The sequence below is a fragment of the Marmota flaviventris genome, chromosome 1, assembly GCF_047511675.1.
Source record: "Marmota flaviventris isolate mMarFla1 chromosome 1, mMarFla1.hap1, whole genome shotgun sequence".
NCBI lineage: Eukaryota > Metazoa > Chordata > Mammalia > Rodentia > Sciuridae > Marmota > Marmota flaviventris.
The window spans coordinates 117,356,914-117,369,553 of NC_092498.1; the positions used below are offsets into that span (position 1 = coordinate 117,356,914).

General features: G+C 33.5%; 1 pseudogene; it reads left to right on the top strand.

The window, feature by feature from the left end:
- Window positions 1-10,219: 10,219 nt before the first annotated feature.
- Window positions 10,220-11,554, top strand: LOC114083861 (non-POU domain-containing octamer-binding protein pseudogene; annotated as a pseudogene).
- Window positions 11,555-12,640: the final 1,086 nt, after the last annotated feature.

Here is a 12,640-nt window from a genome sequence, read left to right on the forward strand (position 1 = left end):
ATCTATTTCCACAATTATTCCCCAAATGTCTGTCTGTATGAATTAGACAAAATGAGTAGTTCCTTTGCTTTTAGCTCTCTTAGATCTCATGGTCCCACTCTATACTATATTTTTAGGAAACTTTCAGGCCTTGAGTCTAGTTACAGAACCAGAAAAGTAAAAAGCCATAGTGAAAGTGAGTTCTGAGGACTCTCAGTGGTCTCTCAAGGCAACCTCCTCAGGGAAGGTCATCATAATTTCCTTGGGAAATGAAGTTTAATTTCCTCAGTTGAGGTGGAGAGGTTGGTTGTACTGGCAAAGATAACTCATCAGTAGAGAGTTACTGTCCCCAGGTACATCAGGGTCTTCTGCACATTTCCAATCCAACATACTATACCCCACTCCTTCACAATCATTGCATCGACTTTAATGGTCAATACTCTTGAGGTTGGGAATTCCATTTGCATTGTAATCCAACCACTCAAAATGGAAGTCCGGTTTGTTTTTCAGTAAACTCAGTTCTTTGGATACAGGAAATAAGGGTGTTTCACAGACAGTGGAAGACACTCTCACATCATATCAGAGTGGCGCTTGAGTTCTGGATTAAATCTTTGAGCATACCCTTTTCTTTCCTTGCTTTGTTCAGTGACAACTTTAAACATATTTATTACATTAATTTTTTGTACTAAAGTATTATACATATAGTGACCTAGATCCTTACTCCTTATATGGGTTAGATTAGAAGTATCTAAAAATGACATTATCACACCACACAATGGACTGTCATTGCAATATTTATTATACAACACAAAATCAATATTTTCTTTAAATACAAAATATCAAAAGGGCTGGGGTTGTGGCTCAGTGGTAGAGTGCTCACCTAGCACGTGCGAGACCCTGGGTTCAATTCTCAGCCCCACATAAAAATAAATAAATAAAATAAAGTATTGTGTCCAACTACAGCTAAATAAATAAATATTAAAAAAATAAATTATTTCTTCAAAAAATGATTAGAAAGCTTATTCCAGGAACTCCAGAACCAGTTCAGAATGTTAGACTTAAAAGTATGTTTCTTTTAGAACCACTCCTGGTAACAAAATCTACATTATTCAGGGTACTACAGATTAACAGAGTGACCAGAAAGTTGTGTGTGTATATGTGTGTGTGTGTGTGTGTGTGTGTGTGTGTGTGTAACTGAAGAAACAGAACCAAACAAATTCTCTGGTAGAATACTTCCGTGATTGACAGAGATCAGTCTGTTTAATAAAAAACTTTCAGGGGCTAAGGCTGTGGCTCAGTGGTAGAGCTCTTGCCTAGAACGGATGGGGCACTGGTTCAATGCTCAGCACCACATAAAAGATTAATAAATAAAATAAAATTACAAAAAAAATGTTAAGAAAATTTTCACCTGGTTCAATAAGGTCCACCAACATTAATTAGGAAGGATAATTTACTCAAAGTTTATAAATGTAAATCAACAGTGAAACACTATCACAAAACAACTGGAATAATATTTGAGAAAATATTTAGGCACCTTAAATAAACAGAATTGAACCAAAAATTAACCATTACAGTAATAATAGATTCAATGAAATGCAAATGAATATATAATTGAGTGATCTGATAGAAGAAAAAAAAGTGCTGCTTTATGCAGAAACTTAAAGGAAGTAACTTTGGTTACAATCAGCAGTGTATGATTGTTCTCCAGCAAGAAGCCCAATAAAAAGTGGGGAAGGAACAGATTATTAGATTGATTCATTATTGTCGATTGCCATGGATTGCTAGGGCTTGTGTAATTTAAAAAATGGTTAATATTAATAAAGGAGATGGTGAAGAGGAAATGAGGATATACAAAAAGCAAATGTTCCAAAGAATGCTTCTTAAAAATATGTCTTTGTACATATGCAAATTGCAGGTAGTGATAGAATTTCACTTAGGATGTAATAATATGTGTAATTTGGCTTTGAATTATTTTAAAAAAATAAGGAAAAACAGAAATACAGTAGTTTACTATAATAGAAATTATTGCACTGCAAAAATAATTTATTCATGTGGAATTTCTTCCAATTTAACACTTAATCTTAGAATAAACTCATGTGTAGAAACTTTGGACTAAACAGAATGAACATTATATCAGAAATTATGCTAACATATTTAAAATAGTTTTCATAGCTCAGTAATCAGCTTACCATCTATCTTTGTCATATAGCTTGAGTCATGTAGCTTTTTGAGAATTCCATAATATAGCCTTCTTAATGCAATTTACTACTAAAGTATGAGCTTTTAAAAATATTTTTAGTTGTGGATGGACACAGTACCTTTATTTATTTAATTTTATGTGGTGCTGAGAATCAAACTCAGTGCATCACTTGTGCTAGATAAATGCTCTAACACTGAGGTACAACCACAGCCCAAGTGTGAACTTATAATCAGAATTAATCCTAATAATTTATGTTTCAGGGCTCAGAACATCAACTCAATCATCAAACTCTATCTATTGTTTTATACCTTTGCCACTCAGGTAATAGAGCCTCCTGAATTTAGGGAAATGGAAATGTTAGATGCTCTTTTTGAAATGCAGAGAAAGGAAACTTCTGCATTACTTGTTTTTTCCCTGCCTTACTTACCTGTCTGAGAACTTTGCTGTGCATTCAAGTGTCCTAAATAAAAATTTTATTTCAAATACCTTTTTCTACCAAATAGGTTGACATTGCTGCTCATCAAATCATATTTATCTGCCAGCTATTTCTTTATAAAAATAGCAGAAGTAACAATTTTATCTTCTTTGTTAAAAGCCTTTTTAAATAAGCCTGAAACCAAAGGAAACAATTTGATTCTTAAGTACATTTTTTATTTGAATAATCTCTCCCAATTTGAAGCAAATTTGAAATAATTAAATTTAAATATGAAGGGATAACAATACATTTAAGAGAGAAAATTGTTTGAAATGATATTTGAGCAAAATAATATCAATACACAGTATACTAAAGTTCTCAAATAGTTAATACCCATTTTATGCTAATTCTTCTATGTCTTTTACAACTTGTGTCTTGCTTCTGGCATTGTAGTTGTTTCCTAACAGCTATACCACAAATAGTCAGTGAATTTTCTTTAACTGAATTGGCAGGAGTTTGAATAAAATTTGCCTATATTTAAATCAGTATATGAATCACTGAAACAACCATTTCAAAATAACAATGAAAACATTAAGATTTGAGCCCTGATTTTTTCTTTTTTCTACTTTTTCTTCTTTCTTCTCCTCTCTTCCTGCTATTCTTCCATCCTACATTTAATTATCTTTCAATCTTGTCTTTCCTTTCAGTCATTTATCTATATTATAAATGTCTTCCTGTTTATAATTATTTAAAAGTTGAGATAAATTTGATTCTAATTCTAGTCCTATAATAAATAGCTGCATAAAAGCACTTAAGCACAAGTGTGTCTAAGTCGTATCACATTCACAAATTATATTGGCATAAAATATCATAAGTGTCACAACATTCACAGTAATTTTTTTATTTGTGTTTGTGCCCATGTGGTATATTTGTGTGCATGTTCAGAAATAATTTCTGTAAAATGTTAGTTGAATTTTTTTCAAAACAGTACTCTTTTGGGGGCTAACATTAATGAAACTATGTGTATTATAGCCAGTGAGAAGAGACATGACCCAATGGAATGCTTTGATTAAATCCTAGGAAAGGTGAAAAGTCTGAAAAGTTAATGAAAAATAGGAAGTGCTTGAGTTAGCTGAACCCTCATTAAGAGAATTATAATGGACCCTGTAAGAACACTATACAACTTTAGGCCTTTTTGCTTGTGGACAAACCAAATTCCCCTCTTCATCCTGTCTCTGTCTTAAACTAGTTTTCAAGGGCAGGGCTAATTGTCAGAACAGGTCTCCTGAGGAAGTAATGGCAGATGCAGTGAACAAATTGCAGGCCCTTGTGTAGTTTTGAATAACCTTACTACTCCAATATCCTCATCTGTAAAGTAGGCTGATATGGAAAGAAAATTGTAATTTATTGTGGAGATTACTTCATCCACACGTGGAAAAGAGATGTAGGTTCCCAGTCAAGTCTCACCACTCTTACTACACTAACTGCACATTTCTTTTGGACCAGAAATTATAATATTTCTAGATGGCATGTGAAGATTTGCGATTCACAGAAGGATGTCTGGATTCATCAGAAAGTATAATTCATTCACTGGAATGAAAGAATAATAAAGGAGGAATCTGTCACATTCTATCAAATAAGAGAGTTTTACTACTGATTTTAGTTACTCAATAATCTTCCAGCACTGCAAGCATGCCCATGTTCCAGACTCTCCTGTCTTATCAAAATATATCCACATAATTGAAGCAATATAATATATTATCAAACATATAATACGTGGGAAATTTATTACCAGAATTCATTAAGCTGACTTTACAGAGAGTACAATGATTTCTGACAAAAGCAGAGGTGAAATAATGTTTTCTGAATTCACAATGTATTGGAGAGGTCAGGTGTAAACCAATGACATTCATTTAAACAATTATTACAAATAAAATCAGGAGTACAGATATCTATAGCACAATAATAATAAAATAAAAGTTAATATTCATAGTGAAAATGAAATAGTTATTTTAAAAAACTGCTGTTTTGGGTTGAGTGGTGATAACATTAATTTACTTTTCTGGTGAAGGCACTCCTCCTCTTCCTGTCTTGACATGGTCACAGTGAAGATAAGTGCTGGCAAAGCCGCTATCCCACTGTCTTGACAAGGTAACAGTGAGGATGAATGCTGGCAAAGCCGCGCTGGTTGGTGGGAAACCGAAACCATGAGGCCCTTTTTTATGTAATTGGGACTTTTCATTTTCATGTGCATGTTCCTGACAGGAGGCATGAGTATGTTAAATGCCAAACCAAATTAAATTTCAGATGGCTAGAACATAACAGGTAGTTCATGCCTTGAAGGCTGTTCTACTACCCCTCAGCATATTGAGGACAAAATAGAAGGCTGCTTTTCTATCTCAATACTTTGAGGAAAAAACTGATAATGGACAACAATCATTCTCTGAAAAGTCATGAGAATTTTAGGCACCACATTGATTATATCAACTAAGAACCCAGGCCCATAACTCCGGCCTCTTAAAAAGTTTATTGTACAAAGACCACCATATGTAGTTATCTTTGATTAAGGAAAGTTATGTTATATACTTAGGAAAGTTAAGACATATAAATATACATTCTCCTCTTTTCTATAAACCCTCCTTTACTTCACATAGGGATTTTTGATGAGCATAGTTAATATTGGCAGTAATCGAACTGATATTTGGAACTTGCTTTCTATGGAGAGAGATTACAAAGATAAAAGAGATAGTGTGCCTTGACTAAGAAACAAACTCTTCAAGAAAGCCGTTCCACCAGTTTTATGAGAATAAATGTAGGAATAAATTAATGTAGCTTTATAAGACATATTTTTAGAATAATGTTAGAAATATTATTTTATTTAGATTCTTGTGTTTAGAATTCTTAAGTTTTTAGTTGTATGGGTTTCTGATATGCTTTAAGAATGGTTTATAGACTTTAAGAATTATTTATAAACTTTAGAATATTTTAAGTATATAATTTAAGGGTACTTTTTTAGATGGGAATTTTAGATTAGAAATAAAGTTCAGGTGTACTTTAAACTTAAAGGTTAATGATAGGTTAGGAGACTTCGAGTCTGTTACATAGTTTGGCATTAGTTAAAAAGAAAATAGCATATCTTGGGAAAAATAGTACATACTGGGAAAATCTGAAAAATGTAAATTAGTGACACATTTTATCAATGATTCCATACCCTTAATATTTAATAACTAAAGGTCTCATACTGGAAAAATGTAAACTGATGTTACATTTTTCTATACTTCTAATGATGGTTAAGAAAATGTCACGTCTTGGCAAAGTTTTGAACTTGTATAATCAATGACATATTCTGAACCTATAATGATGAGAAAAATTGTAATAAAAGAAGACCCAGAGAAAGCTGCATTACAGCTCTCTCTCTCTGGAGATTGCTTCAATGGAATGACTCCTGTCTCATCCTTTTCACAGATCCCACTCATTCTTCAGGACTCCCTGGACCCTGTTAGGGCAGGACCCCTTCACTTTTCATAACATCTATCTTTAATATTTATTATAAAAATTGATGCAACAATATTCAAATTTCAAAATATTATATATTATGAAAAATCTCAATATTTCAGAAAACAAATGTTTAAATTTAAAAATTAGAAGTATCTACACTTTTCACTCACTTCTTACTCATATATACAAATATGTACTTTTTATTCTGTCAAGTGTCTTTTTTTTTTTTAGTTTTTGTCCCCACAGATTAGATCATTCAGTAACATAATATTTAATTAATACCATACTTTAGTTTTCATATGAGGCATTGAAGGTATTTAAGAGATATCTATTTTATGATTTGATTGGTTTTTAAAGTGTAATCATTTTCATATTTTAAAAGTGATGCTTTTACTTATTACTAAATTTTAAACTAAATTATTTGATTAATGAATTTATTAGTGAATGGATAGTACTAACTGAAAGTTTGGGGATCAAATAATGATCAATAACAGTTACTAAGTTAAGAATTAGATAATTGAGTAGGGGAATACTTCAATCCAATTAAGAAAGATAATTACAGGGAAAATATTACATATACCTCAATACACTAAACTGCCTGTGGGAAAATTCAGAAGAAAAAAAAAGATTTAGATAAATGGAAAAAAGCAGGAACTGAGAATTTTAGGAAGAAGATAAAATAAAATCTTAGAAGAATAGATTTCAATACTGTCAGGAATGAGATTATAGGGTTCAATATGTTCCTGTTAAGTCTTATATTTAAGGAGTCAAGATCTACAAAATCGGGTCACTATTACTTTCTATTTTGAGATCGTTAGAAAAGAAGTTCCTGTGACCAATTGAGCATAACATCTGGTCTTCTCCAAGGTGATTTGCACCTGTCATGAATACGTGTTCCTGGCAGCTGCCTCGGCAAGGTATGAGACACTGACTGCAAAAAGCCTTTATCATCCAAGAATTACCTGGTTCTGCTACCCATCCAAGGCCACAATTGTTTCCCAAGATGCAAAAGAAGAGGTACTGTCTGCTCAGCAATAATTCAGTGGGGTATGGGGTCACACTCTTTGTGGCAAGGTAAAATTATAAATAGCACCCATTTTACTTTCAAAGTGTTCCTATAATATGACATTTTGCATTGCCCCTACAGTATGTACATCATTCAGAAAACTGCCAGTGACTCAAAGGCTCAGAAGACATTAAGAGAAAACTATTAAATCACATGCAGACATGTAGTTATTTTGCCCAGGTTATATCTGTACAGGTTATGCCTGTACAAATAAGTGGAAATATAGGCATAAAAATCACCATTATCCTACAACATAGTCTTGGTCTAAACAGGATTTTCTGTTCATTAAGATTCCTTTTTTCCCCAGGATCCCTGTTATCCTTTGATCATTTGACTTTCATCAAAGACTACATACTTGAGGCATACTTGGTTGTGTTAATAATCTCCACATTACTTCCAGAAAAAATATTCTTCTCATTGGTAAACTTTCAGATAAATACATATATAGAAAGAAATATCAATCTGATTTTAACAATCGTGATAAGCTAAAACTTGGGCAGATCTTTGCCATAATGTCCTGTTACAAAAATTTTACCTCCCATCCATGGGAAGGCTCTTCATGCTGCATCCTCATAACTAAATAACCCTTTCTCTTACTTCTTTACAGAACAATGAAAAAGTCTGACCCAAAGGTAAACCAGTTTTGACAGTTACTACAAAATATAGTGTAAAAATAGAAGTGTCTTATGAAAATACAAGACCATATATTTTCAGCTTGATAATGAAAAAAGGGAAGAAAAAAAACAGGTTGACTGTATTGGAAGAATGGAGAGGAAATAGACTAGGGATTTTATGAGGAGTTTGTAGTTCTCTTTTCATTGATTCAAAAAATACATTGAGTTGGTATCAAGAAATTTGAGTAGGTTTCAGCCTCATACTTTCTTTTCCTTCTTAGTCAAATATTAAAAATATTTCTTGGAGAAACATTCCATCTAAGAAACACATATCCTTGAGAGCTTTTCTCCACTTAATTTTATGTTGTAGTATGTTTTGCCCTATATCAGTATATAAAAATTACCCACTTTTCAAGCCAATCAATGCAGTACTGGAATTATTCAATGGAATTATTATTTCCTATATTATTCAGAAAAACTGTCCACCATCAGTGTAATTGAGTCCCTTTCAACATTTAATTCCTGTTATTGATATTCATTCTGAACTTGTCATCTTGGTTTTCCTCATTCATTGTATAAATCTATGATGTGATAAAATTGTTAAAGCCTAGATTACTGGACCTACAAGCATGGTCTTTGAGCATTAATGAGTGTAATGTTTGGCATTTTAATATGGTTTAACTTGTTTTGACTATGGGAACATAAAAATTGATAGTGAAGACTAACTGGATTAACTTGTTGTAGTTAAATGAACTTCAAATTTTCTCCCCATCTCACATAAATACTTGGAGAAAATATGTTGATTTTATCCTTTTTACACATGCGTAATATACATACATCATACAGAAAATTATGTATTCAACTATATATATATATATATATATATATATATATATATATATATATATATATAATTTGAGGAAAGATTATTCATAAACTTATATAAGCAAATTACTTGTTCTTAAAGTAATATTCCCTTAACACCCACATATAGTTCCTGCACAGATAACATTTTTAAAAATGTGCTTTTTTAGTCATAAATATATATGCTAAATAAAAATTTATTTTTGTTTAAACATTTGTCCTCAACTACATTATATCATTTTGGAAAGCAATTAATAATGCTCACAAAAAGACCAGACACTTGTGAGTTGTGAATGTGCTCTGAATGTTTTCTTCCAATGCTCAATAAAAAAAATTCTTATGTTTGTATCCATTTTGAATCAATCTTCAGAGAATCATAACTTCATCAGGAAATCTGAGCATATGAATATATTTGGTATATTAATTTTTATCCATGTTGTCCTGCACACTGAATCTTAGCAGCCTAGTTAAATACTTTATTTCCATAAAGTGTTTTGAGGATGATGGAGATATGTGACATGTTATGACCCAATTTCATATAATATTCTAGAGTAAAAGAATTCCCCACATGTCCCAAATATTCACAGTTTCTACATTTTCATGGATAAGAACATTCTACTCAAACATTACTACTTTCAGATGCTCAGACAACTTAAAACTGCATACTTTGTAATTTGTTTAATTTTGATTACATATTAGTAGGCTTATGGAGAAGAATTCCAATGAGAAATTGATTATTTAAGAAAATTATTTCAAATTTTGTTAAAAATATAATTTAACAATTAAAACAATATTATTGAAAACAAGTTACATAGTTATTTTTTGCAGCTTAGTATACAGAACAGTTAACTAATATGAGACAAGGAGAGCAGTTGTATTTAAGTACAAATCATTTGCTTCCATGTTTTCCATTGTTTAATTGTTCCAATAAAGAATTCATGATAGGATTTATTTAAACAAAAGGAACTTATTTGACATGGAGAAAAAATACAAAATAAAATGGCTCAATCAAAACATTTGAAGTAATTTTCATGTTATATTTATCAACTTGCATATTAGTAGAATTAATCAGATAAGCCTAAGATTCCCTCTTTTGCATATGCCTTATATAGATAAGATTCTCACTATAAAGTTTTAAATAATTTTGACAGGTATAAATACTAATGCATGAAGAAAAATATTCATTAATCATTTAAGTCAGAATTAAAGTCAGCAGCAAGAAATAGAAATTAAACTATTATCCTTTAAACAAAGAAGAATTTATTTTCCTTGAATGTAAAGAAGCCCAGACAAAGGCATCCTAGGTTTGGTATAGTGACTCTATGGTAACTTCACAAAATTGATTTCTAAATTTCCAATTCATTGACTCCAGCTTCTGCATGCTGTACATTATTTTTTCAAGAAATGGAAAAATTTAAAAACTGAGAGAAATGAAATAAAACATCAAAAAGTGCATACCAAATTAGTATGTCCATTTTTAAAAAAATGTTATCCTATAAGATCTAAAAGGTTCTTCCACATTGCCTCATTAAGAGAAACACAGTGGACTCTGAGCGGATGACTGTGTATAGAGGGGTACAAAAATGCAGAGTAATAAAACCTTTAATTTGGATAAACAGACCCATATTCCAAGGAAATATCATCAGCATCACCACCAGCAGCAACAGCAGCAGCCACCACCACCACCACCAATACCTGCAAATGGGCAACAGGCCAGCAGCCAAAAAGAAGGCTTAACTATTGACCTGAAGAATTTTAGTAAACTAGAAGAGAAGACCTTCACCCAAAGTAGCCGTCTCTTTGTGGGTAATCTCCCTCCTGACATTACTGAGGAGGAAATGAGGAAACTATTTGAGTAATAAAGGAAGGCAGGTCAAGTTTTCATTCATGAGGATAAAGGTTTTGGCTTTATCTGTTTGGAAACACCAACTCTCGTGGAAATTGCCAAAGTAGAGCTGGACAATATGTCACTCCGTGGAAAACAGCTGCGTGTTTGCTTTGCCTGCCATAGTGCATCCCTTACTGTTGGAAACCTTCCTCAGTACATGTCTAACGAACTGCTGGAAGAAGCTTTTTCTGTGTTTGGCCAGGTGGAGAGGGCCATAGTCATTGTGGATGATTGAAGAAGACCCTCAGGGAAAGGCACTGTTGTTCTCAGGAAGCCAGCTGCTTCAAAAAAACTGGACAGATGCAGTGAAGTGTCTTTCCTGCTAGCTACATTTCCTTGTCCTGTGACTGTGGAGCCAATGGACCAGTTAGATGATGATGAAGGACTTTCAGAGAAGCTGGTTATAAAGAACCAGCAATTTCACCAGGAGCGAGAGCAGCCACCCAGAGTATGAGTATGCCATGCACTGGAAGGCATTCACTGAGGTTGAGAAACAGCAGCAGAAACAGGTGTACTGAGACATCAAGGAGGCTTGTGAGAAGCTGGTCATGAGCACCAGGTCATGCTAATGAGGCAGGATTTGATGAGGCACCAAGAACTTCAAAGAATGGAAGAGTTGCACAAGCAAGAAGTGCAAAAAAGAAAGCAACTGAAGCTCAGGCAGGAAGAGGAGTGTAAGTGCCATGAGGAAGAAATGCGGTGGCAACAAGAAGACATGATGCAGCAACAGCAGGAAGGATTCAAGGGAACCTTTGCTGGTGCAAGAGAGCAAGAGATAAGGATAGGCCAGATAGCTACAGGAGGTTCTATGAGCATAAATAGCAGAGGCGCCATGCCCTCTGCTCCTGTGCCAGCTGGTACCCCAGCTCCTCTAGGACCTGCCACTATGATGCTGAATGGAACTTTGGAACTGACCCCTCCAATAACTGAATGCTTTGGCCAAGCTGCCACAATGGAAGGAATTGGATCAATTGGGGGAACCCCTTTTGCATTCAACCATGCTGAATTTGCTCCAAACAAATGTCATTGACACTAATAAAGTTGCAGTGTCTAATTTTGCAAAACCCTTAAAAGACAGAACCTTTTTGGACTAGCTAGAATTTTACCCTGAAAAAGTGTTAAGGATTCTTCCCAATAATTAGGTGTTCCCTGCCTATACTACTCTAGTAATTATGCTAGAGGCAGAGGGCAAGGGGAGGGTGGTACTTAACAAATCAGTTCTGTGTGGTATATTGTTTAATTGATTCTGTGTAGTGCATTCCTGAAGTCTCAGATGTGATTGTTGAGGGCTGGTGACTCATAGCAAAATGGATTCAGTTAGAGCTCTGTTAATCTTGATAATTCCATTTTTTCCATCATATTTTATTTACTTACCAAACTTGATCCCAGATACGATGCCACATATACCACAAAAACAAAACATCCCCCACAGAGGTCATAGACAACATACATAAAATTCTGTTATATCCCATATATTACCCCTTCATGTCCTAAGGAAGATGTTTTCTCTTAGAACTTTTCATTTTAGTACATCTTTAAAAAATTTTTGTGTTAACTTGCCTTCATCTTTTTCTTGGGTAAAGACAACCCAAGAATTGACCCTTCTGTGTCTATGAAGTTGCTATTCACAGCTTTTCTTGATAGGTCTCATACAGTCTTGGGAACAGGGTTGCTCTATGCTGATGGTCTGACAGTAGCTCTTAGCCTTGCCTATCTTAGGTAGTTATGCTGTGCATTTTTTTTTATTGGTTTACCATGTTTGATTTGATCCTAATACCTTAAATTTGGAGGTTTCTGAGAAATGGAGCAGTAATGCAGCATCAATTTATTGAAATACATTTTAAGCCTTTAAAAAAAGAGAGAGAAACATCATGTGTCAATTCTTGCTCCATTCTAAAGAGCACTGTAATCAGGCCTACTGCCACCCAGGACACAGCCCACTGACAATGTGTACTGTAGTATGTAAGATTCTTTAAATAAGGAGGGGGAATGGAAATTGGGTGAGCCCCCAAAATATCTCATTTTCAAGTTTGCAATCAGATCCTATAAGACTATGCTATTGTTAAAGGGACTGCCCAGAATAGAAGTTCACCATGCAATAGAATGTAGCATACCT